This window comes from Myxocyprinus asiaticus, chromosome 10 (assembly GCF_019703515.2).
Source record: "Myxocyprinus asiaticus isolate MX2 ecotype Aquarium Trade chromosome 10, UBuf_Myxa_2, whole genome shotgun sequence".
NCBI classification, from domain to species: Eukaryota; Metazoa; Chordata; class Actinopteri; order Cypriniformes; family Catostomidae; genus Myxocyprinus; species Myxocyprinus asiaticus.
In genome coordinates, this window is record NC_059353.1 from 20,660,008 (window position 1) to 20,686,946 (window position 26,939).

Below are 26,939 nucleotides of genomic sequence, written 5' to 3' on the forward strand. Positions count from 1 at the left end.
AGTGAGGCACTTTCAATGGAAGTGAATGGGAACAAATTTTGGAGGGTTTAAAGACTTTATAATTTTATAAAAGCACTTACATGTATTCTTCTGTTAAAACTCGTATTATTTGAGCTGTAAAGTTGTTTAAATCGCCATTTTTACAGTCACTTTAGGGTTTGTTGACTACATCGTCATGGCAATGAAGTTGTAAAATTGGCTATAACTTTACACAGAAAATGTTAGTAAGCGATTTTATCACAGTGAAATCAGAATTAGCTTTATTGCCAAATTTACTTACACGTACAAGGAATTTGTCTTGGTGACAGGAGCTACCAGTACACAATACAAAACAGCAACAAGACTTTTAAAAAAATTATTAAAATTGAATAAAAAAAATAGATAAATATCGAAAAGAAAAAAGTATATATAGAATACACAATAGACAATATATATATATATACATATACACACACACACATACACACATATATATATATATATATATATATATATATATATATACTGTATATACATACATGTATATATATATATATATATATACACACATATATACATACATATATACAGGTGCATCTCAATAAATTAGAATGTCGTGGAAAAGTTCATTTATTTCAGTAATTCAACTCAAATTGTGAAACTCGTGTATTAAATAAATTCAATGCACACAGAATAAAGTAGTTTAAGTCTTTGGTTCTTTTAATTGTGATGATTTTGGCTCACATTTAACAAAAACCCACCAATTCACTATCTCAAAAAATTAGAATATGGTGACATGCCAATCAGCTAATCAACTCAAAACACCTGCAAAGGTTTCCTGAGCCTTCAAAATGGTCTCTCAGTTTGGTTCACTAGGCTACACAATCATGGGGAAGACTGCTGATCTGACAGTTGTCCAGAAGACAATCATTGACACCCTTCACAAGGAGGGTAAGCCACAAACATTCATTGCCAAAGAAGCTGGCTGTTCACAGAGTGCTGTATCCAAGCATGTTAACAAAGTAGAGTGGAAGGAAAAAGTGTGGAAGAAAAAGATGCACAACCAACCGAGAGAACCGCAGCCTTACGGTTGTCAAGCAAAATCAATTCAAGAATTTGGGTGAACTTCACAAGGAATGGACTGAGGCTGGGTCAAGGCATCAAGAGCCACCACACACAGACGTGTCAAGGAATTTGGCTACAGTTGTCGTATTCCTCTTGTTAAGCCACTCCTGAACCACAGACAACGTCAGAGGCGTCTTACCTGGGCTAAGGAGAAGAAGAACTGGACTGTTGCCCAGTGTTCCAAAGTCCTCTTTTCAGATGAGAGCAAGTTTTGTATTTCATTTGGAAACCAAGGTCCTAGAGTCTGGAGGAAGGGTGGAGAAGCTCATAGCCCAAGTTGCTTGAAGTCCAGTGTTAAGTTTCCACAGTCTGTGATGATTTGGGGTGCAATGTCATCTGCTGGTGTTGGTCCATTGTGTTTTTTGAAAACCAAAGTCACTGCACCCGTTTACCAAGAAATTTTGGAGCACTTCATGCTTCCTTCTGCTGACCAGCTTTTTAAAGATGCTGATTTTGTTTTCCAGCAGGATTTGGCACCTGCCCACACTGCCAAAAGCACCAAAAGTTGGTTAAATGACCATGGTGTTGGTGTGCTTGACTGGCCAGCAAACTCACCAGACCTGAACCGCATAGAGAATCTATGGGGTATTGTCAAGAGGAAAATGAGAAACAAAGAGACCAAAAAATGCAGATGAGCTGAAGGCCACTGTCAAAGAAACCTGGGCTTCCATACCACCTCAGCAGTGCCACAAACTGATCACCTCCATGCCACGCCGAATTGAGGCAGTAATTAAAGCAAAAGGAGCCCCTACCAAGTATTGAGTACATATACAGTAAATGAACATACTTTCCAGAAGGCCAACAATTCACTAAAAATGTTTTTTTTATTGGTCTTATGATGTATTCTAATTTTTTGAGATAGTGAATTGGTGGGTTTTTGTTAAATGTGAGCCAAAATCATCACAATTAAAAGAACCAAAGACTTAAACTACTTCAGTCTGTGTGCACTGAATTTATTTAATACACGAGTTTCACAATTTGAGTTGAATTACTGAAATAAATGAACTTTTCCACGACATTCTAATTTATTGAGATGCACCTGTATATACACATATATATATATATATATATATATATATATACATACATACATACACATACACATACGAAGTGCAATCTAAATACAAATCGGTTATGTACAGTGCAAGGGAATGTAATGCAGAAGAGGTAGGATGTGTTGGATAATATAAATAGTCTAAGCTGTGTATTGCACATTAATTATTGCTCAAAGGGGCAGTTTTAACTGTTCATGAGATGGATAGCCTGGGGGAAAAACTGTTCCTGTGCCTGACGGTTCTGGTGCTCAGAGCTCTGAAGCGTCGGCCAGAAGGCAACAGTTCAAAAAGGTAATGGACAGGGTGAGTGGGGTCCAGAGTGATTTTTCCAGCCTTTTTCCTCACTCTGGAATTGTATAGTTCTTGAAGGGGGGGCAGGGGGCAACCAACAATCCTCTCAGCAGTCCGAACTGTCCTTTGTAGTCTTCTGATGTTTGATTTCATAGCTGAACCAAACCAGACAGTTACTGAAGTGCAGAGGACAGGCTCAATGACTGCTGAGTAGAGCTGTATCAGCAGCGCCAGTGACAGGTTGAACTTCCTCAACTGACGAAGGAAGTACAACCTCTGCTGGGCCTTTTTCGCAATGGAGTCAATGTGGGTCTCCCACTTCAGGTCCTGTGATGTGGTAGTGCCCAGGAACCTGAATGACTCCACTGCTGCCACAGTGCTGTTTAGAATGGTGAGGGGGAACAGTGTTGGGGGGTTCCTCCTAAAGTCCACAATCATTTCCACCGTTTTGAGCGTGTTCAGCTCAAGGTTGTTTTGACTGCATCAGACAGCCAGCTGTTTAACCTCCCTTCTGTATGCAGACTCATCGTCATCTCGGATGAGGCCGATGACAGTGGTGTCGTCTGCAAACTTCAGGAGCTTGACAGAGGGGTCCTTGCGATGCAGTCATTGGTGTAGAGGGAGAAGAGTAGTGGGGAGAGCACACATCCCTGGGGGGCACCAGTGCTGATTGTACAGGTGCTGGAAGTGAATTTCCCCTGTCTCACAAGCTGCTGCCTGTCCGTCAGAAAGCTGGTAATCCACTGACAGACAGACGTGGGAACAGAGAGTTGGTGTAATTTAGTCCGGAGAATAGCTGGGATGATGGTGTTGAAAGCCGAACTGAAGTCCACAAAAAGGATCCTTGCATATGTCCCTGGTCTGTCCAGATGTTGCAGGATATGATGCAATCCCATGTTGAGTGCATCATCCACAGACCTGTTTGCTCGATAAGCAAATTGAAGGGGATCTACAAAGGGTCCAGTGATGTACTTCATGACCACAGATGTCAAGGCGACAGGTCTGTAGTCATTAAGTCCTGTGATTTTTGGTTTCTTTGGGATGGGGATGATAGTGGAATGTTTGAAGCAGCATGGGACTTCACACTGCTCCAGTGATCTATTGAAGATCTGTGTGAAGATGGGGGCCAGCTGGTTAGCACAGGATCTAAGACATGCAGGTGAAACGCCATCTGAGCCCTGTGCTTTCCTTATCCTTTGTTTTTGAAAGACGCAGCTCACATCATCTTCACAGATCTTAAGTGCAGGTTGAGTAGCAGGAGGGGGGAGGAGGGGGGTTGCAGGAGGTGTTGGTGTTTGTGTGAAGTGAAGGTCAGAGTGGGTGTGGGGTGTGAGATTGGGCCTTTCAAAAAGTAGAACACATTCAGGTCGTCAGCCAGTTGTTGGTCCACCACAGGGTTGGGAGTAGGAGTCCTGTAATTCGTAAGTTGTTTCATGCCACTCCACACTGATGCAGGGTCGTTAGCTGAAAACTTGTTTTTCAGCTTCTCAGAGTATCTTCTTTTATCCACTCTGATTCCCTTATTCAGTGTGTTTCTGGCCTGATTGTACAAGACTTTAACCCCACTTCTTTAAGCATCCTCTTTGGCCTGACGAAGCTGCCTGAGTTCCACTGTAAACCATGGTTTGTCGTTGTTAAATGTTAAATAAGTCCTAGTAAAAATGCAGATATCCTCACAGAAACTGATATATGATGTAACAGTATCTGTGAGCTCGTCCAGGTCAGTGGCTGCAGCCTCAAACACTCCAATCAGTGCAGTCAAAGCAGGCTTGTATTTCCCGCTCTGCTTCGTTGGTCCATCTCTTTACAGTCCTTACTACAGGCTTAACAGATTTTAATTTCTGTCTGTAGGTTGGAAGAAGATCACAGACAGTAATCAGATAGTCCCAAAGTGATATGCATCCTTTATTGTTGTGTAGCAGTGATCCAGTATGATCCTGTCTCTGGTGGGGCATGTAATGTGCTGTTTGTATTTGGGCAGTTCACGTGTAAGGTTTGCTTTGTTAAAATCCCCAAGAATAATAATAACTGAAACTTAAACTTAAAGTTAAGAAATCATGTTAACACGCATATTATTTATGTCTTGTGGCTATATTCTTAAAATAGTGAGTATTTTAACATTTACGGATTGGCCCCCATTCACTTCCATTGTAAGTGCCTCACTGTAACCTAGATTTGTGCTTGTTTTAAAGAAAAGGAGGTACAAGTCAAAATTAGTTTTTGTGGTAATCAACATTATGCCACAAATGCTGTTGATTGAGTTTAACTTGTACCCTTTCAGCAAAGGTCGTGCAACACAAGAATCCTAATTAATTTAAATGGCATCCAATATTATATCATACTGCTTGCATAATTGACAGCATTCGTGTTGCACAAAGGCATTAAGCTCATTTTAGATGAGCAAGTTCTGCACAGAACTGATCACCGGCAGGTGCATGCCAGTTAGAAAAGCTATACACAACAATGGAATCTTTAAATGTCACAATAAAAAGTTTAGAAATGAAAAATCTTTTGCTGACAAAGTTTTCCCTATAATGCAACCTAAAATGGGACAAACTGGGAAATCTTGACAGAATCAAGAGCACAAATACATCTTTAATCGCAAATACTCAACAGTACTTCTATTCTTAAGGTTCAAAAAATATCTTGTACATTGCTTTAATTTATGCATCTAAACAGGACATGATAGACATCTAAAGTATAATAAGAAAATGTTGATATCAAGCGCCCTGATACTGTGTGGTGCTGTTCAGGAGTGTACTTGCTAACTGCTTTATTTGCACTCGGTACTGTGCAAACAGACTGAAGTTAGAGGGGCTGGAAATTTGTCATGCAGCAAGAGCAACTATTCCCTGGAAATAGCGGTTTTGGCAGATGGCTTTCACACCACATGTTTGCATTACATTGTGTGATTTAATTTACGTCCTTGGATGCAGCATCACTGAGGCGAGGAAAGGCAGTAAAATTGCATTTTTGGCATATCAGTTTATACTGAGCCACTGGGTTTGAAGTTTTCCATGATGCTTGCAGCTGTAAGTGCTAAAGAAATGTCAATTTCATTGTTTTGTTTTTAACCATCCAGATGATTAATTATCTGAGTTGCACAGCAGAATACATACCTATGCTCTGCGCCAGTACAGGACTATACTTAGCTTTAGAGCAAGACACTGCAGACAAAACAAAGGAAAGAAGAAAAGGACAGAACTCTTGAGGATGGCAAGATGAAAAGACAGAGGAAATACTGGACAGAGACCTGAGAGCTGGGTGAGGCCAGCACAACTGAGGTTGTATCTTGTAACAATGAAAATAAGATGGCAATAACGGATTATTTGCATTTTTTTGAGTACAATGCTTGCCAGCTGTCAGATAAAATCATAACCTTAGCGTATGGATGGAGTTTAGTAATGACTGCAGGACAGAATGTGAGGAATGAATCACTTTCGTAATGAGGCCCGCTATTGTGTGCAGAAGCGGCTGTTTCTTTGCACTCAGAATGCAATGCAATGCTTGATTTATATTTATACAGGAGCTTGTGATCTCTCCCTCCAATCTTATGTAGTGTGTGTAGTCATACCACTGGCTCTCAGAGGAGGGGTATTGATGGGGCTTGAGCTGCTCTCATTCAGGTGCACAGCCATGAAGAACAGAAAAACAAAGAAGAAGAATAAAAGAGAAAAACAGATAACTAACAAAATGATACTGAAGATTACAAGTGAAAGAGACAGCAGATTAAGTAAAGAAATATACAAGGAGAATGAGGGAGAAATGCAGTTCTATCCTATTATTGTCAAAAAAAAGAAAAAAAAGAGTGTGATTTAAAAAATGTGAGTGCATGCTGTGTTTTGCTGTTAAATAAAACTATGTATGCTCTTTACGTGTCTTAATATTTACATTTGATATCCACAGCAAAGTGATGACTAAATGAAGTTTATGAAGAATCTACCAACACAAATCTACACTAACAGAGATAATCTTGATCTGTGCTGCTCTACAGAGGCCTAGTCAGCAATTTAGATAATCATTCTATTGTTAAGAAAATGATCAAAATGTACACCGATCAGAGTGGCTATCTGAGTTACCGTAGACTTTGTCAGTTCGAACTTGTCTGGCCATTCTCTGTTGACCTCTCTCATCATCAAGGCGTTTCCATCCGCAGAACTGCCTCTCACTGGATGTTCTTTGTTTTTGACACCATTCTGAGTAAATTCTAGAGACTGTTTTGTGTGAAAATCCCAGATCAGAAGTTACAGAAATACTCAAACCAGCTCATCTGGCACCAACAATCATTCATGTGATTATCTAATCAGCCAATCGTGTGGAAGCAGTGCAGTGCATAAAATCATGCAGATACAGGTCAGGAGCTTCAGTTAATGTTCACATCAACCATCAGAATGGGGGAAAAAATGTGATCTCAGTGATCTGGACCGTAGCATAATTGTTGGTGCCAAATGGGCTGGTTTGAATATTTCTGTAACTGCTGATCTCCTGGGATTTTCACACACAACAGTCTCTAGAATTTCTCAGAATGGTGCCAAAAACCATCCAGTGAGCAGCAGTTCTGTGGACTGAAATGCCTTGTTGATAAGAGAGGTCAACAGAGAATGGCCAGATTTGTTAGAACTGACAAAGTCTACGGTAAATCAGATAACTGCTCTGTACAGTTGTGGTGAGAAGAATATCGGGTTGGCGCTGTTTTGGCAGCACGAGGGGGACCTACACAATATTAGGCAGGTGGTTTCAATGTTGTGGCTGATCGGTGTACATTTTAATAATCTTATTGTCTCCAAAGCCACTCTTGAAGAGGGTGGCTTTTCTTCATATGATAAAGGGACAGTTCACCCAAAAATTTATGAAAAATTCTCTCACCATTTACTCACCCTCATGCCATCCCATATGTGTATGACTTTCTTTCTTCTGCAGAACACAAACTAAAATGTTTTGAAGAATATCTCAGCGCTGTATGTCCATACAATGCAAATGAATGGTGACCAGAACTTTGAATCTCCAAAAAGTATATGTCAGCATTAAAGTAATCCATAAAACTCCAATGGTTAAATCCATATCTTTAGAAGCGATATAATAGGTGTGGGTGAAAAACAGATCAATATTAAGTCCTTTTTTCCATAAATCACCATTTTCAATTTCACATTCTTTTTCTTTTTGGCAATTCACATTCTTCATGCATAACGCCACCTACTGGTCTAGGCATTGTATGGACCTATAGAGCCGAGATACTCTTCTAAAAAAATGTGTTTGTGTTCTGCATAAGAAAGAAAGTCGATGGCATGTGAGTGAGTAATAGATGATAGAAATTACATTTTTGGGTGAAACTATCCCTTTAATTGATCATGTCACTTTAATCACTTTTATAACCCTTTTACAGTATATGACAGCTTAATTTCTGCTCTATTGTACATGAAGTAGGGAGCAATTATACCACTGGACTTCTTGGGGTTTGAACCGCTTCCTAATGTGTTGAGACGTGAGCAGAAAACGTTGGAAGGAGAGAAAAGTGAGATGCAGCAAGAGGCTGAAAACAGTCACTCAGTGGATGCACTGCATGATCGTACATAAACAAATTCACCCATAAACCCAGCTATACCAGAAGCTGACAACTGAAACTCACCTGGTATAAAATTCACATCTGATGTCCCAGGGAGGAGTCAAGATGAGAAAAATGTTACTATACTGTATATTACTGTATTATTACTATACTATTAACATATTATTATGGCTAGAGTGACAATTGTTAAAAGACTCAAATCTATTGTCTAATAGGAACAGGTGTCTAGGGCACAATTCAAGCGTTTTCATGTACTGTATTCTCTATTTGGTATATTAAATCACAAAACTATCAGTCTCCACTAAGATCGTCCAAACTATTAGGGCAATTACGGTCATACCACAGGGTTTCTTGGGGGGAGTGCGTGTAAGGTTTGAAGTGTTTCCTTTTCCAAATTTTACCAATTGAAGCAGATGATAGGTTGAGGTTGATGGAAAAAGTAAAGAGGCATTTATACAGTTAATGAGGGGTGTTTTATGTCAAAGGTTGATCTGTGAGGTTGAGTTAAAACTGTCCACTCACCACTGCCAGCACTGCCTTCTCTCCAGCCCCGAGCACTGCTCTCCCTCCCAGACCTCACCCTCTGAGAGGCGACAGACACAGAATAAATCCAATAATTCACAGTGACAAATGAAATGTACAAAGTAAACAGCATGCTCTCAGTATCAGCATGCTCTCAAATATTGGCCATTTCACATGCTCTTTCTTTTCCCGAAGGTTACAAGCTCTTAAATATTTCTCTTTGTAGAGGGTAGCTACGGTTGAAACAAACGGAAAAGGAAAAAAGAAACAATATGGAAATTTCTCTCTTGTAGTTTTAAAGACACAGCTGTTTCTCCTTCAGACAGTTATATGTTGGATCCTAATTTATTGTTCACTCCTCACTCCCACTCTTCTATTTTGTTCCATTTAAAGAACCAAAAAAGGCCAAGATATAAACAGTACCAAGCAGTGATTACCTGCTCTCTGATCTCCTTCATTTTCTCAACTTTAAATTTGGTTGCATAGTCCTGCACCTCTTTTAATCCCATATCTGTGCACAGTCTGACCAGGAAGCGTAGACCTGCCCGATAAAGAAAGACTTGTAATACACAGCCACTAGAGTGGTGCTAAATAAAAGGAGAACTATTAAATATAAGTACATTACATTCAACATTTTCTGGAAATTTCCAATGAATGTCCTTGTATGTCTCAAGTGCCTTCTGATAATAGGAAAAGGAAGATACATTTTACAAATTGACTAAAAAGGCAAAGTGCTCATACCTTTTGGCCAGATGTATTATTTGTATAAAGTTGAGTGTGAATTTTTTTTATACCACTTCTTCTGTAACAGCTGGCCACCATCAGTTGCCATTTCACCTGGGTTGGTCTGAAATTCATGTTAAGTCATTAATACACATGCATGCAGACACAAAACTGATTGAAATTAGTAATAATAATATTCACGACTGATGATAATTACATAGGATAGAGTAACTTACTGAATGAGGGTAGCTCTGTCAAAGTACTGAATAGCTTTCTCACAGAACTGGGTATCAATGTAATAGGCTCCCAACCACTCAATGACACTTATGTTTGAGGGGACATACCTGTATGACTGAAACAAACAACAACATTTTGTGATAGTACCGCCCCCAACTCATGCCATTGGTTGAGTAACGTTGTTGGGGCGGGTCTAAGCGAATCACTCAAAACAAACAGAGCAATTTTCATAGCGCCACAGAAACAGTGCTTACAGTTTTCGAGAAAAATAATCTATGAATAGATTACTTATAGTTGTCTCTGCTGGGATAGAAGAAAGTATTTTAACACAGAAAAAGTTACACACTTCAGCTTTAACTCAGCATTAAAAAAATAAAAAATAAATCTGACTAGTTAACATGGAGCAATCTTAATAATTTCTACTAAAAAAACTATATTATGAGCACATGTATAAAATGCGTTTTAATGTCATAAAAGCATATACTGTAACACCCACGTTGCAGTGATTAAACTAGAGAATGTCCTAAATAACCCAAAGATTTTACCCCTGCACAATCAAGTTTCAAATAAGAGAAGCAGAGCTAGTAGATTTCTTTCATTCAAAAAACATAACACTGAAGATGGACCTGATGAGCATATATGAATCTTTGGGTATGCAAAATCACCTTTACCTCATAATAGTACTGGAATGCCTGTGATTTGTCTCCCTCATTGTCATAAAGGTCTCCTAGTTTGGCCAGCACCTGGGCATCTGTGGGAGTCACACTGGTGAGCTGCATCAGCCACTCAATGGCCTGGTGAGGGTCCTCCAGCATCTCATATCTAAAAGCTGCTTAAGGAATATGAATCTTAACAAGCAAATGAACCTGCATTAACAATATTGATATTATACTGTAACATGGAGTAGGATTCCATTTAATTTTAAACAAATTAGCCAACTGATACATGACCTGAGCGCTGTGGCAGCTTAAGGAAGCAGACCAGGGCTTCTTCTAGTTTAACCAGCCTCTTATAGGTCAAACCTGAATGAGGATTCAGAGATGTCCACTCTTAAGAGGATATACATTATTAAATTAAATAACAGTCTTGATCCCAGCAAGGGCATTTTAAAATTAAGCATCTTGCCCCATTATAGTTTTTTGGCACAATTCTGAGTAAATTCTAGGGACTGTTGTGCATGAAAATCCCAGGAGATCAGCAGTTACAGAAGTACTCAAACCAGCCCGTCTGGCACAAACTATCATGCCACAGTCTAAATCTCTGAGATCACATTTTTTCCCCATTCTGATGGTTGATGTGAACATTAACTGAAGCTCCTGATCTGTATCTGCATCTGCATGATTTTATGCATTGCACTGCTGCTGCACTATTGGCTGATTAGATAATCGCATGAATAAGAAGGTGTACATGTGTTCATAAAGTGCTCAGTGAGTGTATGATAATGCTATAAAGGAATATAACATATTAGAATCCACTGAATGGAGGTAAGTCTTGTACACGAATGATGTAAATCTCGTAGAATTTAACCCCTAGGATGGCATATTAGTGATGGCAGACCTAAGTTATAGAGAGCCTCGGTACAGGACGAGTCATTACGAAGAGCCTCTTTATAAAACTCTGCTGCTTTCTCATAGTCCTCCTTCACAAACACTGTGTTGCCTTTGTTAATAAGTGCAGCAGGGTTGTAGCGGTCAGCGCTCATGGCAAGCTCAGCGTAGCGGTCAGCTTGATCATAATCCTTTTCCTGAGAAGGAGAGGCAAACATACAGCAAAAGAAGTAGTAGTTAGCAAAGGGCTAAATAACACACAGTATAACAAATAAAATGGTGGATGGTTCCTCAAGGGATTGTATAGCTCTGTACTCACCAAAAAGTTGAGAAAGGAAAGGTTAGTGGCAGCAGCACCTTTAACCCGACTGTCCTTCTTCTCAAACATCTTCAGGGTCTCGACTGCCTGGGAGCAAAATAAGTGACTGGGATTAAGCATATTCATAGTGTTCGGGACAGCAGGGGGACTGAATTCATGTACAGATGATCAATGACATAAACGTTTCCCTATAATTTCTTCAAATAATAAGCAAAAATGAAAATTCTGTCATGATTTACTCACCCCCATGATGTTCCAAAACCCGTATGAGTTTTTCTTTCTTCTGTGGAACACATAAGGCCTCAGTCACCATTCACTTTCATTGCATTTTTTTTTTTCCATACAATATAAGTGAATGGTGACTGAGGCTAACATTCTGCCCAACATCTACTTTTAAAGAAAGGACACTGAAGAAAGAAAAAGGACACTGAAGAAAGAAAAATTCAAATGGTTTTGGAGCAACATCCATCCATCCTCTATAGCCACTTGTCCTATGTAGAGTCACGGGTAGTGCTGGAGCCTATGCCAGCTGTCTCGGGCTGAAGAACAGGTGGCCAGTCCATCACAGGGCTAACACACACAGACATACACATTCACACTCTCACTCACACCTATGGGCAATTTACAGTCTCCAGTTCACTTAATCTGCATGTTTTTGGACTGTGAGGGAAACCGGAGACCCACGCAAACATGGGGAGAACATGCCCTAGGTGAGCCGGGACTCAAACCGTGGACCTTCTTGCTGTGAGGCGACAGTGCTTGGAGCAACATGATTAAATCATGGCACAATTTTCATTTTTTTAAGTGAACTACCCCTTTAAATATCCCTTTGAACTATCCTGTTTCATAACATTTTTGTTGCTGTATAAAACAAGAGAAGCAATGCAGCAAAACACAATATCAATACTGTATACAAGGCCTACTGCAGGAAGCAACACAAATAATCTCAACAATACAAACATACCTCAGCCTCAAGAGTCATGCAGTTGGATAGATAAGAAAACAAAAGAAAATGGACCACTGAATGTGTAGTGTTATAAGACAGAAACAAGGGCTGGTTCTGTGGTAGTACTGTATGTCAAAAGCAACATGATTCAAGTGTGTGTATCCAGGAATCTATCTACCTGCTTGAAGTCCCTTTGTCTTAGGTAGGTAATAGCTTTGTTGATTTCCAAGTCATTTGCCAGCTCCACATATTGTGAACACTTCACCATGTCTACACACCTGCAAAAGTACCATATTACACTGATTTGAGAACAAAAGGTATCTAGTTCTACTGAATCATAACCATTCACAGTATATACTACATACAACAGATTGTTCATGGGATCCAAAGAACAAGATTGTGCTACAATGCCCTCTCGTGGTATACATCAACAACTTACCAGTCAAACCCAGCTGCAAATGATGACTCAATGGCTGGAGCAATAAGCTTAGCTGAGGTCATAATGTATTTTTCTACTAGTGCTTTCCTAGGAGTGAAAAAAAGAAAAACATACTGATGAAGGCCAATGCAGATATGCTTAAATGAAAAATCTTGTGGTAAAAAAAAAAAAAAAAAAAAGATTCAGATTCAAGTTTTAGTCTTATATCTGTAATAGAATGTTAAATACATAGAATTCCTCTCCCTTTCCATTTGGTGCAGCTTATCATTCTTTATAGCCTCAATGACCATGTCTGCATGAGGGTCATCCTATAAAAAAAAATAAAAAAACAGACAAAATGTGTTTGCTAGTATAATGTTAAAATTTGTAATAATACATTGCAGAATAATGGCGATATTGACAATAAAATATATCCAAATATACAGTATATGTATTGTGTCTCAGTTCAGGCTTATCTGCTGGTTCCTTTTGTGTGTCTGTGTGTTTTTGTTCGCCTTGTGCGTTTTCCTTTGCCTCAGGAGCGGAGCAATCGGTATTTCCTTGGAGACACTCGTTTGCACCACTCACGAGGTAACCACCCCCACTTGTGTCATTACCGCTGTGTATTTAATTCCCTCTCGTGCCTCGTCTAGTCGCCAGATTGTTCCCGTTTGTTTTTGGTGTGCAGTCTTGCCTTCCTGTCAGTCTGTTTTCACCTTTGTTTCTCTCAGTATTTTCCAGTGTGGATTCAGTGGTTACCGCCCCTGGTTTCACCTGCTGGAATTATTGTATGGACACTTGCTCTGAACTGCTCTGTGGATTACTCACCTCACCACATTGCCATCCTCTCTGCCATTCCTTGCCCGGGTGTCTCAGCTCACCACAGCCATTACTACACTGTGAACAACTTACCTCATCACCAGTATCATCCTCACCACCTTTCCTCACCCGGGTGTCTCAGCTCATCACAGCCATCACTGTTCTGTGGATTACTCACCTCATCGCTGTTTTCATCCTCACCACCATTCCTCGTCCGGGTGTTCTAGTTCATCACTGTCATCATCATCATCACTCACCTCTCTGCAACCTGGACTGGGTTTTCAGTCATCAGTTCATTATTACATTCATTTGTGTTTCAATAAAACTGTTTTCATTTTCATTCCCTCTTCATCTGGATCCTTCCTTAAACCACTCCTGACAGAACAATCTGGCCAAACATGGACCCAGCAGAGGGAACATCTCGATTAATGCTATTTCACAACAGGGGGTGCTCCTCGGTCTTCAACAGGAGCAACTCGCATCCAACAGTCAAGCCATTGAGGAGATGGCGAGACGGATAGCCGACCTGATGTCCAGGATTGAACAGCTTCGTCTCTCCCCCAATGCCGGCCCCTCCGCCGAAGCCACACCTCCACCCACAGCGGTCTCAACTACATCAAGATCCTCCAAGCCCTGGTTAAATCCTCCAGCACCATACTCCAGTGAGCCTAAGATCTGTCTAACTTTTCTGTCCATGTGTTCTCTGATATACGCATTACAACCATCCTTTCCCTCTGAACAAGCCATGGTTGCCTACGTCATCAACTTGTTGACCGATAGAGCTCGTGAGTGGGGGACCGCTGTGTGGGAGAGTGAATATCCTTGCTGCTCTTCCTTCCACACATTTTCTGATGAACTTCGCAAGGTCTTCATCCAATCTACATCTGGGAAGGAGGCAGCGAGGGAACTCTCGGACCTTCGGCAAGGAGATCGTTCAGTTTCCGACTTCTCCATTGAGTTTCGTACCCTCGCTGCATCGTGCGGTTGGAATGAGCAGGCATTGTGGGACCAGTTTCTGCATGGGCTATCCAACTGCACTAAGGACAAGATATACGCATTGGACCTACCAACCCACTTTGACAATCTGGTAGACCTAGCAATTAGGGTCTACAACAGGCTGGCCATGCGACATCGTCACCATAGACTTCCTCTATCCAGGGCTTCTGTGTCTGCTGATACTCGTCCTCTTTTGTCTCGTGAATGCTTCGAGTTCAGTCCCGAGGAAGAGCCCATGCAGATTGGGAGAGCTTGGCTATCCGCCACAGAACGACACCAATGCCTCATCAACGGCCTCGGTCTGTACTGCGGACGACCAGGACACACTGCAGTCTCCTTTCTGGTAAAAGATGCAGCTCACCAGTAGGCAAGGGGTTACTGGTGAGCGTTACCCCTTTCGATAAATCCACTGGCAATAGAATCCTCCTACTGGCTTGGTTGCAGAGCAACAACATCCGTCACTGTGTCTCTGTTCTGGCGGACTCTGGAGCAGAGGGTAACTTCATAGATGCCAATCTAGTGGCTAAATGGTCTCTTCCCAAGACTCTTCTGGGAACCCATCACTGCCAATACTCTCTGTGACACTCCTCTCACTACAGTTACCCAAATCATGGCACCTCTCCAGCTCACCATCTCTGGGAACCATGTCGAGGAGATTTGATTTTACATCATCCACTCCCCCTCTGCTCCAGTGGTTTTGAGACATCCGTGGCTGGTTACCCATAATCCACACTTGAATTGGGCTAAGAGTTCTGTGTTGTCCTGGAGTTCTTTCTGTCAATCTTACTGTCTTGTTCCTGCTTTTTCCCCAGTTGTGTCCTGTTCTGTGTCACACGAGGAGCTGGTGGATCTTGCCGGTGTACCCGAGGTCTACCACGATTTGAGGACGGTGTTCAGCAAGTCTCGGGCTGCTTCTCTTCCTCCGCACCACCCGTACGACTGTGCTATTGATCTCCTTCCTGGCACTTCTCCACCTCAGGGATGTCCGTATTCACTCTCAGCCCCTGAACGAGAGGCCATGGAGAGGTATATTGGCGATTCTCTTGCGGACGGTATTACTCGGCCCTCTTCCTCTTCTTCGTGGGGAAGAAAGACGGCTCTTTGCGTCCTTGCATAGATTATCATGGGCTGAATGACATAACAGTAAAGAATCGTTATCCTTTGCCGTTGATGTCTTCGACCTTTGAACTCTTGCAGGGAGCTTCTGTCTACAAGAAGTTTGACCTTCGCAATGCTTACCACCTTGTCCGGATCAGGGAGAGGGGTGAATGGAAGACGGCTTTTAACATGCATACAGGGCATTTTGAATACTTGGTCATGCCTTTCCAACATCCCGGTCGTCTTCCAGGCACTCACCAATGACGTGCTGCGTGACATGGTCAATCGATTGTTTTTGTATATCTTGATGATATCCTCATATTTACTAGTAACTTATGAGACCAGTGAGAAGAGGTTGCTGGAAAATCATTTGTTTCTCATGGTGGAGAAGTGTGAGTTTCATGCACGGTCGGTTCCGTTCCTGGGGTTTGTCCTCTCACCCGATGGTATCCGGATGGACCCGGCCAAGGTAAAGGCAGCTGCGGGTTGGCCAGTCCCAGATTCTCGCAAAGCAGTCCAGCGGTTTCTGGGATTTGCCCATTTTTACCGGCGGTCCATCCGGAATTTCAGTTAGACCACCGCCCCTCTGATGAACCTAATTTCAACCAAAACTCGTTTCTGTTGGTCCCAACAGGCTCAGTCTGCTTTCCAAAATCTAAAGAGTTGCTTTGTTTCAGCTTCCATTCTGGTAAATCCTGACCCATCTCGTCAGTTTGTGGTGGAAGTTGATACGTCAGAGGTGGGGCTATTTTGTCCCAAAGGTTCCTTTAAAGAACAGTGCTTTTCTCATTGCCTTACCTCTGCAGAATGGAACTACGACATCAGGAATAGGGAGTTAAAGGCTGTTTGATTAGCGTTGGGTGAGTGGCATCACTGGTTGGAGGGTTCGGTGGTTCCATTCGTTGTTTGAACTGACCACAAGAACTTCATGTACATCCGCACTGCAAAATGGCTAAATTCCAGGCAGGCTCACTGGGCACTTTTCTTTGGCAGATTCGATTTTACAATCTCATATCACCTCAGGTCTAAGAACGGTAAACCTGATGCTTTGTCCTGCTCTTTTGAGACTGAGAGCACCTCGACCTCCTCAGATACCGTTATTCCACCCAACAGGGTCCAGGGAGATTGAGTCCAAAGTCCGCTCTGCTTTGCGTGACATCAGCATTCCTGCAAAGTGTCCAGGGAGCCTGCTGTTTCTTCCTGAGTTGGTCCGAACTCACGTCCTCCGGTGGGGTTATTCCTCTAACCTGGCCTGTCATTCAGGAGCTACTCACACCCAGGCATAAGTTAAGCAACAGTTCTGGTGGCCCTCATTTGCATGGGACGTACAGAGTTTCATTTAGGCCTGTCCGGTTTGTCTCTGACAGGGGACCTCAATTCAGGTCTAAGCTTTGGGCAGAATTCTGCCGACAGCTGGGGGCGACTTCTAGCTTGGTGTCTGGGTTCCACCCCCAGACCAACGGGCAGGCCGAGCAGGCTAATCAGGATTTGGAGAGGGTCCTGCACTGTGTGGCATCTCGGGAACCGTTGACTTGGTGTTCCAAACTATCCTGGGTCAAATATGCGCATAATTACTTCCCGGTTTTGTCTACGGGTTTGTTGCCCTTCCAGTGCTGTTAAGGCTACCAGCCCCAATAGTTCCCCTCCCAAAAACCTGATGCTGTTGTTTTGTCCACGCACGCGTTCATCCAGAGATGTCGTTGCACCTGGAGGGTTGCCAGAGAAGCCCTTCTCCAGACTGGCAATTGGAACAAAGTATCAGCGGACCATCAGCATTCTAAGCCCCCGGTTTGCGTGTGTGGACAGAAGGTCTGGTTGTCCTCCCAGGGCATTCCACTCTGACTTCCCTCATGCAAGCTGGGACCTAAATTTATTGGACCATTTACCATCTCTAAACTGCTTAGTCCGGTGGCAGTTCATCTCAAATTACACCTCTGTGTCATTACCGCTGTGTATTTATTTCTCTCTCATGCCTCATCTAGTCGCCAGATTGTTTCTGTTTGTTTTTGGTGTGCAGTCTTGCCTTCCTGTCGATCTGTTTTCACCTTTGTTTCTCTCAGTATTTTGCAGTGTGGATTCGGTGGTTACCGATCCTGGTTTCACCTGTTGGAATTAACATATGGACACTTGCTATGAACTGTTACTGCTCTGTGGATTACTCATGTCACCACATTGCCATCCTCTCCGCCATTCCTCGCCCAGGGGTCTCAGCTCACCACAGCCATTACTACTCTGTGAACAAATTACCTCATCGCCGGTATCATCCTCACTGCCTTCATTTCCCTCACCGTTTTCATTTTCATTTTCATTCCCTCTGCATTTGGGTCCTTCCTTAAACCACTCCTGACAGTATTGTGTATATACAGTGTCTTGCAAATGTATTCAGACCCCTGACCAATTATCTCATATTACTGAATTACAAATGGTGCATTTTTTTTGTGTTTAAAACACTGGAACTCAAAATCAATTATTGTTAGGTGACATTGGTTTTATGTTGGGAAATATAAAAACCCCTGTGCTGTGGAAGCTGCCAGGTTACACCGATGAAAGAAATTTCCCTAACGAGGACACAGTTACTTTACCATTGGCATCCACCTGTGAATCATTAAAGTTGCAATCACATTTTCTGGATAAAAAACCCATTGTTGAAGGATCACTGGTCAGGCTGTGAATCTGAAGGAAAATGAAGACCAAAGAGCATTCCACAGAAGTTAGAGATAAAGTAATAAAAATGCATAGATTAGGGAAAGGGTACAAAATAATATCAAAATGTTTGGATAACCCAGTGAGCACAGATCAATCAATAATCAGGAAGTGGAAGCTGCACCACACCATCCAGGCACTGCCAAGAAAAGGCCATCCCTCAAAACTCAGCACTCTAACAAAAAGGAGACTTGTGAGAGAAGTCACAGAGAGGCCAACAATCACTTTGAAAGAGCTACAGAGTTCAGTGGTTGGAGTGGAGTAATGGTGCACCAGTCAACCATATCAAGAGCACTGCATAACACTGGCCTGTATGGGAGGGTGGCAAGAAAGAAGCCATTACTCAAAAAGTACCATCTGAAAGCACGTCTGGAGTTTGTCAGAAAGCATGTGAGTGACCCAGCTGTGATGTGGGAGAAGGTTTTGTGGTCAGATGAGACCAAGATAGAGCTTTTTGGCCAAAACTCAAAGCGCTGTGTGTGACGCAAACCTAACACTTCCTATGCCTCAAGACACACCATACCTATAGTGAAGTATGGTGGTGGCAGCATCATGCTGTGGGGATGCTTCTCATCAGCAGAGACTGGGCATCTTGTTAGAATTGAAGGAAGAATGGATGGAGCAAAATATAGGGAAATACTGCAAGAGAACCTGCTTCAGTCCACTAAAAAACTGAAGCTTGGGAGGAAATTCACCTTTCAGCAGGACAATGATCCCAAGAACAAAAAGATAAATGTCCTACAGAGGCCCAGTCAAAGTTCAGATCTCAATCCTACTGAGAAAATCTGCCGAGAAGAATGGGCCAAAATCACTTCGTCACTGTGTGCAAAGCTGGTACATATGTACCCCAAAAGACTTAAAGCAGTTATTGCAGCAAAAGGTGGCTCGACCAAATATTAATGTGTGGGGGTTGAATAATTATGCAAGATATTTCAGTTTTTTTTTTTCATAAAAATATTTCCAAACAAAAAAACAATGTCACCTTACAATAATTGATTTTGAGTTTCAGTGTTTTAAAATAAAATATCAATCAGAATGAAATTTCAGTGTACCATTTGTAATTCGGTAGTATGAGAGAATTGTTCAGGGGTCTGAATACTTTTGCAAGGCACTGTATATATATATATATATATATATATATATATATATATATATATATATATATATACATATACACACACACACAGTACTGTGCAAAAGTTTTAGGCACATAAGATGTTTCACAAAAACATTTGTCATAAGATGGTTATTTATATCTTCAGCTTTAGTGTGTCAAAATACATTTTAGGCTCCCAAACATTACTTTTGCAAATAGAAAAGATTAGAATAGAAGAACAGGGCACTCTGCATGAGATGGCATTGCCACCACAGTGCCCCCCACTGAACATCGAGTCAGTCTGGGATTATATGAAGAGACAGAAGCAATTGAGACAGCATAAATAGATAGAAGAACTGTGGCGAATTCTCCAAGAAGCTTGGTACATCCTTTCTGCCAACAACCAAGAAAAACTGTGTCCAGATATACCTAGGAGAATTAGGGCTGTTTTAGCAAAGGTGGCCACCCCAAATACTGATTTAGATTTTTTAGGTTTATTGGACTTTGTACGATGTTAACTGATAAATGAACTATTTATGGCATTATTTTTGAAGACATCCTCACTATGCTGTATAGAGTACTGTGCAAATGTTTTTGGTACTTGTGAAAATTTTTATATTTATCAATTAACATCATACAAAGTCCAGTAAACATAAAAAAGGTAAATCAATATTTGGTGTGACCACCTTTGCCTTCAAAAATTACAAATTCTCCTAGGTACTCCTAAACACAGTTTTTCTTGGTTGTTAGCAGACAGAATGTTCCAAGCTTCTTGGAGAATTCGCCACAGTTCTTCTATTTAGGCTGTCTCAATTGCTTCTGTCTTTTCATGTAATCTAAGATTGACTCGATGTTCAGTGGAGAGCTCTATGGAGGCCATGCCATCTGTTGCAGGGCTCCCTGTTCTTCTATTTTATTCTATTCTATTTGTAAAAGGAATGTTTGGGAGTCTAAAATGTATATTTTCTATTGAAACACTTAAGCTGGAAATATAAATAACAATTTCTTTTCTGATTAACACTTTTTATTGATTCACACATTTGAAACAGAAAAGCAAAACATATATTCACAGAATCAACTATAACCCCCATTATTCCCTTTCCCCCCTCCCAATCCCACCCTGACCCTCAACAAATAACCCTGTGGTAACAACTTGAGTTACAGACAGACAAAAAATAAAAAAATTAAAAAAATACATATATATATAAATAATCACACACATTAAAAATTGCACTTCTCTCTCCACTGCCCATCCCAGAGAGTCCTCCAAAAAGGCCAAATAGCAGCCCCAGTTTTTACTGAACAAATCTAAGTTGCCTAGCATTCTATATGACATCTCTTCGAATGCCGCTACCCTCCCCATCTCTGTACACCACTCTTGAAATGAGGGCACTCCAGCTGAATTCCATTCCCTAAGAATGATCTGTCTACCTATCATAACACTGGCTAGGACCCAATTTTTTACGCATTTATCCCCTATATTAATGACCTCCCTGTCGCCTAAAATACAGAGTCTGGGGCAAAATGAAATTTGAGTGCCCAATATGTCATACATAAAACTCTGAACCCTCAACCAAAATTCTTGGATCTTAACACACACACCAAAAAACATGGGTTGTGTCCCCATCTTCTGATTGGCATCGCCAGCAGGTGGGTGTGTCTTTAAGACCAAGCCTATACAATCTAGAGGGGGTCCAACAGAATCTATGTAAAATCTTAAACTGCATAAGGCATACCCTTGCATTTCTAGATGTAGACTTTATGTTTTTTAGAATCCTTGCCCATGCTCCCACCTCCAATACCAAGTTTAAATCTTTCTCCCATAATCTCTTGAGAGAAGTTGAAGCTCCATCCCCCAGACTCTGAATTAGCAGGGAGAAATACACTGATGCCTCATGACCTTTTCCAAAAGCAGTAATCACCACTCCCAGAGTATCTGCCACTTTATGGGGGTGTATGCTACTCCCAAAAATAGTACAAAGCAGGTGGCACAGCTATAAGTACCTGAAGAATTGAGACCTGGGAATCCCAAAATGTTGAACCATATTTTAAAAGGATCTCAACACTCCACTCTCATATAGGTCACCAAGTGTATTAACCTCCCTCACAATCCACTCTGTCCAGCAGAAAGGAGACTTATTGATACATAATTTGGGGTTCAGCCATATGCTTGAAGCAACATTTAAATAAATGTCTGAATTTAACACGCTGGACACTTTTGTCCATATCTCATGCAAATGCGAGATAACGGGGTGTAACTTAACTTCTCCGGTTTGTTTGATAGAAAGGCTTTTCAGTGGCGAAATGGGGCAAGATCTTCCTGTTCAATACAAAACCAGGGAGGGGCTCTCTCAGGTGGATGCAACCAATGAGCCAAATGTCTGAGACTGAATGCATGATAATAAAACAAAATCTTGGGTAGGCCTAGCCCACCTTTGTCAATCGGCCTATGTAACTTATTGAAGTGTAATCTGTGACGTTTACTATTCCAAATGAAAGACTTAGCTATGCTATCAAATTGCTTGAAATAAGAGATGGGGACATCTATAGGGAGAGATTGTAGCAGGTAGTTGAATTTTGGAAAACAATTAATTTTAATAACATTAACCTTCCCAGTCATAGATAAATGTAATGAAGCCCACATGCTCACATCGCTTGAAAAACTTTTTATTAAAGGGTCAAAATTAACTCTAACTAAATCACACAAATTTGCTGGGAATAAAATACCCAAATAATTAATGCCCAGCTGAAAAGCCGTTATGGGCAGTACGTTGACATAAGATCATAAGATCTAAAAAATTCAGTGGCAAAGCCATCTGGCCCCGGAGCCTTGCCTGTGGGCAAGGCCTTAATTACCTCGCCAAGCTCCTCCAAGGTTATCTCAGAATCGAGAGAATTTTTTTGCTCAGTCGTCAGTTTAGGAAGTTCTAATGGTTCCATAAAGTTTCTAATATCCTCTTCAGTAGATGAAGACGTGGAGCTATAAAGATCAAGATAGCATTCTTTAAAAGCATTGTTAATATCAATGGCCGAGGTAAATATTTCACCACCAGCAGATTTCACTGAGGGAATGGTAGAAAAAGACTCTCTCTGTTTTATACATCTAGCCAGAATTTCTCCTGCATTGTCCCCCCAAGTATGACTGTCTTGCCCTGAATAGCCAAAACTCCACCTTCCACGACAAAATAGTATTATATCTGTATTTCAATTGGGTCAATTCTCTGAGGCCATTAGACGACATTCGGTGCATCAGCTCTGCTTCTGCACTTTTAATATTCCCTTCCAATTCCACAAGTTCTTGTACTTTGGATTTTTTGGTGAATGCGGCATACTGTATGATCCGGCCCCTAAGAACTGCCTTAAGTGCCTCCCAAGCCACGCCCACAGAGGATACTGAGGACCAGTTGGTCTCCATATATACATTGATTTCAGCCTTTAGCATTTGTTGGAATTCAGGATTTTGCAAAAGGGATACATTAAAGCACCAACTATATGATTTCCTTTTCTCCATATGTGGCAACACCTCTAAACACACCAGGGCGTGATCTGAGACTAATATGTTTCCAATTGAGCAATCAACAACAAATAAAATAAGGGACTTAGATATAAAAAATAAAAAATATATTCTAGAGTAAATCTTATCGACTGATGAAAAAAAATTTATAGTCCCAACCAGATGGGTTCAAAAGTCTCCAAATATCTGTAAGACCAAGATTTTTACACATTCTGTGAAGCGTCAATGTTGCTCTAGGGGGCTTGCACACTTTTGCTTCACTATGATCAAGGACTGCGTCCATCAAAAGATGAAAGTCTCCTCCCAATATTATATCATGAGGGGTGCCAGCGGCTTGCAACATCCCTTCAAGATCTATAAAAAATCCCTGATCATCAATGTTAGGTGCATATATATTATCCAAAATAAGACTTTGTCCCTGAATTTCAGCTAAAAAAATTATGACTCTTCCTAATTTATCTTTACACTGTTTGAGACATTTGAATTGTAGATGTTTACTTGTCAGTGTAATGACTCCCCTGCTCTTACTCGAGCCAGCACTATAAAAAAAATGCCCACACCATAACTTCCCAAATTTTTCACCTTCCTGCGGAGAAAGGTGCGTTTCATGAAGAAACACTATATCATATTTCTTATGCTTAAGAAGAGAAATAACCTTCCTTCTTTTTATGGGGTGCCCCAACCCATTCACATTCCACGTGGAGAGAGACAATCCACTCATATCAACATTTGACATTTTGACATATAAGAAATAATAGACTGTGTGTCAAAAACAAAATGATAAAGACCACATTCCAACATTAGTATAACAATTAGAACCCGAACATTCCCCAAAACCAAACAAACAGAAAAAAAGAAAAACGTATGTGGGGTTAATGCGCACTGTTTGTGTGACAGCGCCAACTGGTGTCCATTCCTCCAAACTCAAAAAGTCCATGCACGCCTACAAGAGTCCCTGCGACAACTTTGCTGTCAGATTACTCAAGTCCGGTGTTTCTATACAAATTTTGTGAGACAGAATTACAAGGCAAAAGACAATCTATATAACAAACTCCAGCCAAGAGGCAGAATAAACACAAAGAGTGTGTAGATTCATCCACTAAACTGTCCTGAAGGCATGTTACTCCATAAAATAAACTCCAGCCGCTAGGCGGAACCAAAGGCGTGCAGATTCTTCAAACAGTCAAGCAAATGTTCAGTGAGTCGGCCCACTCGGCTGCAACATAGGTGCAAACAAATGACTTAATCACTCCAATGTCATGTAACACAAGATCTTTATCGGATGATCTCAGTAATTTGGCCAGAATTGATCGGGGCCTGCCTCCCTCTGTGTATCGCCAAACGGGAGCCCTGTGAGCTTGCTCGGTTTCCAGTTTATGGCCTGCTATGTTGAGCAGATTCGGAAAGAGCCCGTCCAGGAATTTCATCATATCCTGTCCCTCTTCGCCCTCTGGAATTCCGACGATACAGACGTTATTCTGCCAGCTATGGTTCTCAATCTCCTCCAACTTCTCCTAAACACGCTCCAAATCCACCTTGGTCACTAGCGGATTAGCAGATAATTCCCTCTCTGATGACTCCAGGTAATCAATCCATTTCTCGACATCCCCACTCTTGTAACCATATCATTAAACTTCGCCTCCATGGTGGTGATCGATCGACATATCACAGCAAGATCCTCCAAGTCAGCAACGACCTTCGTCAGCACTGCCGATGTGTTCAACATCTCTCACCACATTACTCGCACTTCCCCGTCTAAATCAATTCCCTGGCCCGCGGCCTGATCAGGGGTGTCAAGCTTGAGCACGTAAGTGTCTTTTAATGTCTCCAGAGCCCGAGGATTTTGAATTCTTTGACATATTGTCCTCCTAGAACAGTTATGGAACAGAGTGTATAGAATCTCACTGGTTTATATCATTAAAAGTGATAAAACTAGCAAAGTGCACATGACCCATCATAAATAACCATCTTAAGACAAATGTTTTGTGAAACTTCTTATGTGCCTAAGACTTTTGCACAATACTGTATATACTGTGTATATATATATATATATATATATATATATATATATATATATATATATATATATATATATATATATACACACACATACACACAAGTTGTTTACATTAAAGGGATAGTTCACCCTAAAATGACAATTCTGTCATCATTTACTCACCATAATGTTGCTCCAACCCCATGACTTACTTTCTTCTGTGGAATACACAGAATGACAGCCTCAGTCACCATTCACATTCATTGCAAAGTTTTTCATATAATTAAAGTGACTGGTGACTGTTGGCGAGCCAGACGCTGAGACTGCAGAAGAGTTTTCTTTTTCGTTTTTCCCTCTATGTGGAATTCCCGGAATCCGGGCAGGCAGGGGTAGATGGAAAACTGTCAGAAAGCTGTGTGTTGTAGCCACAGAGCTGTCCTTGAATGTTTCATGCACTTGTACTTTCCACCTGTTTCTCACAATATACAAAGTATCCAACCTGTCATTCTAATTGCATATGTACATGGGATGTCTGTGTGTAAGGAATCTCATATAAAGTCCTGTGGTTTAGATTGTTACAAAATGAAACTGACATCTCTTCAAGCTTTGTTTCTCTTCTCCGGGTGTCTCGCAGGTATAAAGCCTGCATCCACAGTCACTAGGTTGTGTCTCTTGTCTAGGCCTCATCAGTCGAGATGGCTGTTGGTCTGAACTCTGCTAACTCCTGCAATAAATTCTTTAAAAGAGCTTATACATATGATTTCCGTCTCCTGTGACAGTTACTGAGGCTGAAATTCTGCCAGACATCTCCTTTTGTTCCACAGTAGAAAGAAAGTCATCCAGATTTGGAAAAAAACATGAGTCTAAATGTTGTAACTGATAACAGAACTAATTTATGTGGGGGACCTATTCCTTCAAATAATTTTTTAACTATACACACACATTTGGAGGAATATACTTGTCTTCATCATCTATTCCAAGGGGCACACAAATGAGTTTCTGGAAAGCTTTCTTCATCCTCTCACGGTCTCCGATGGCATAGTAGCACAAGATAAGGTTGAAGCCTGTCTTTATGTTGGGACTCTCAGTCATGATGTACTCAAAGGAGGTGATGGTATCTGAGTACTGGCCCATGTGTATGAACACAACTCCAATATTCTGCATAATGTTGATCCTATAATATATGGATAAATTCCACTTTCAAAGTCATGTCAAATTACAGTGCATTCAGAAAGTATTCAGACCCCTTCGTTTTTTTCACATTTTATGTTGCAGCCTTATGTTAAAATGCTTTATATTAACTCTATGCTTTATATTAATTAATTATATCAATCTACACTCTGTACCCCATAATAACAAAGCAAAAAACAGATATTTGATAACTTTTCAAATTAATTAAAAAGAAAAAACTGAAATATCACATAAGTATTCAGACTCTTAACTCAGTACTTAGTTGAAGCACCTTTGGGTATGATGCGACAAGCTTTGCACACCTGGATTTGGGGATTTTCTGCCATTCTTCTCTGCAGATCCTCTCAAGCTCTGTCAGGTTGGATGGGGACCATTGGTGGACAGCCATTTTAAGGGCTCGCCAGAGATGTTCGATTTGGTTCAAGTCCGGGCTCTGGCTAGGCCACTAAAGGACATTCACAGTCAGAGTTGTCCCTAGGCCACTCTTCGTGTTGTCTTGGCTGTGTGCTTAGGGTCATTGTCCTGTTGGAAGGTGAACCTTTGGCCCAGTCTGAGGTCCTGAGCGCTCTGGACCAGGTTTTCATTAAGGATATCTCTGTATTTTGCTGCGCTTAGCTTTCCTTCAACCCTGACCAGTCCCCCAGTCCCTGCTGCTGAAAAACACCCCAAATGCATGATGCTACCACCACCATGCTTCACTGTTGGGATGACATTATGCAGGTGATGAGTGGTGCCTGGTTTCTTCCAGACATGACGTTTGGAACTAAGGCCAAACAGTTCAATCTTAATTTCATCAGACCA

The 26,939-nt window shown here is 41.2% G+C and overlaps 1 pseudogene; it reads right to left on the bottom strand.

Annotated features, from left to right (window-relative positions):
• Window positions 1-26,939, bottom strand: part of LOC127446891 (intraflagellar transport protein 88 homolog) — a 36,342-nt pseudogene that overhangs the window by 764 nt on the left and 8,639 nt on the right.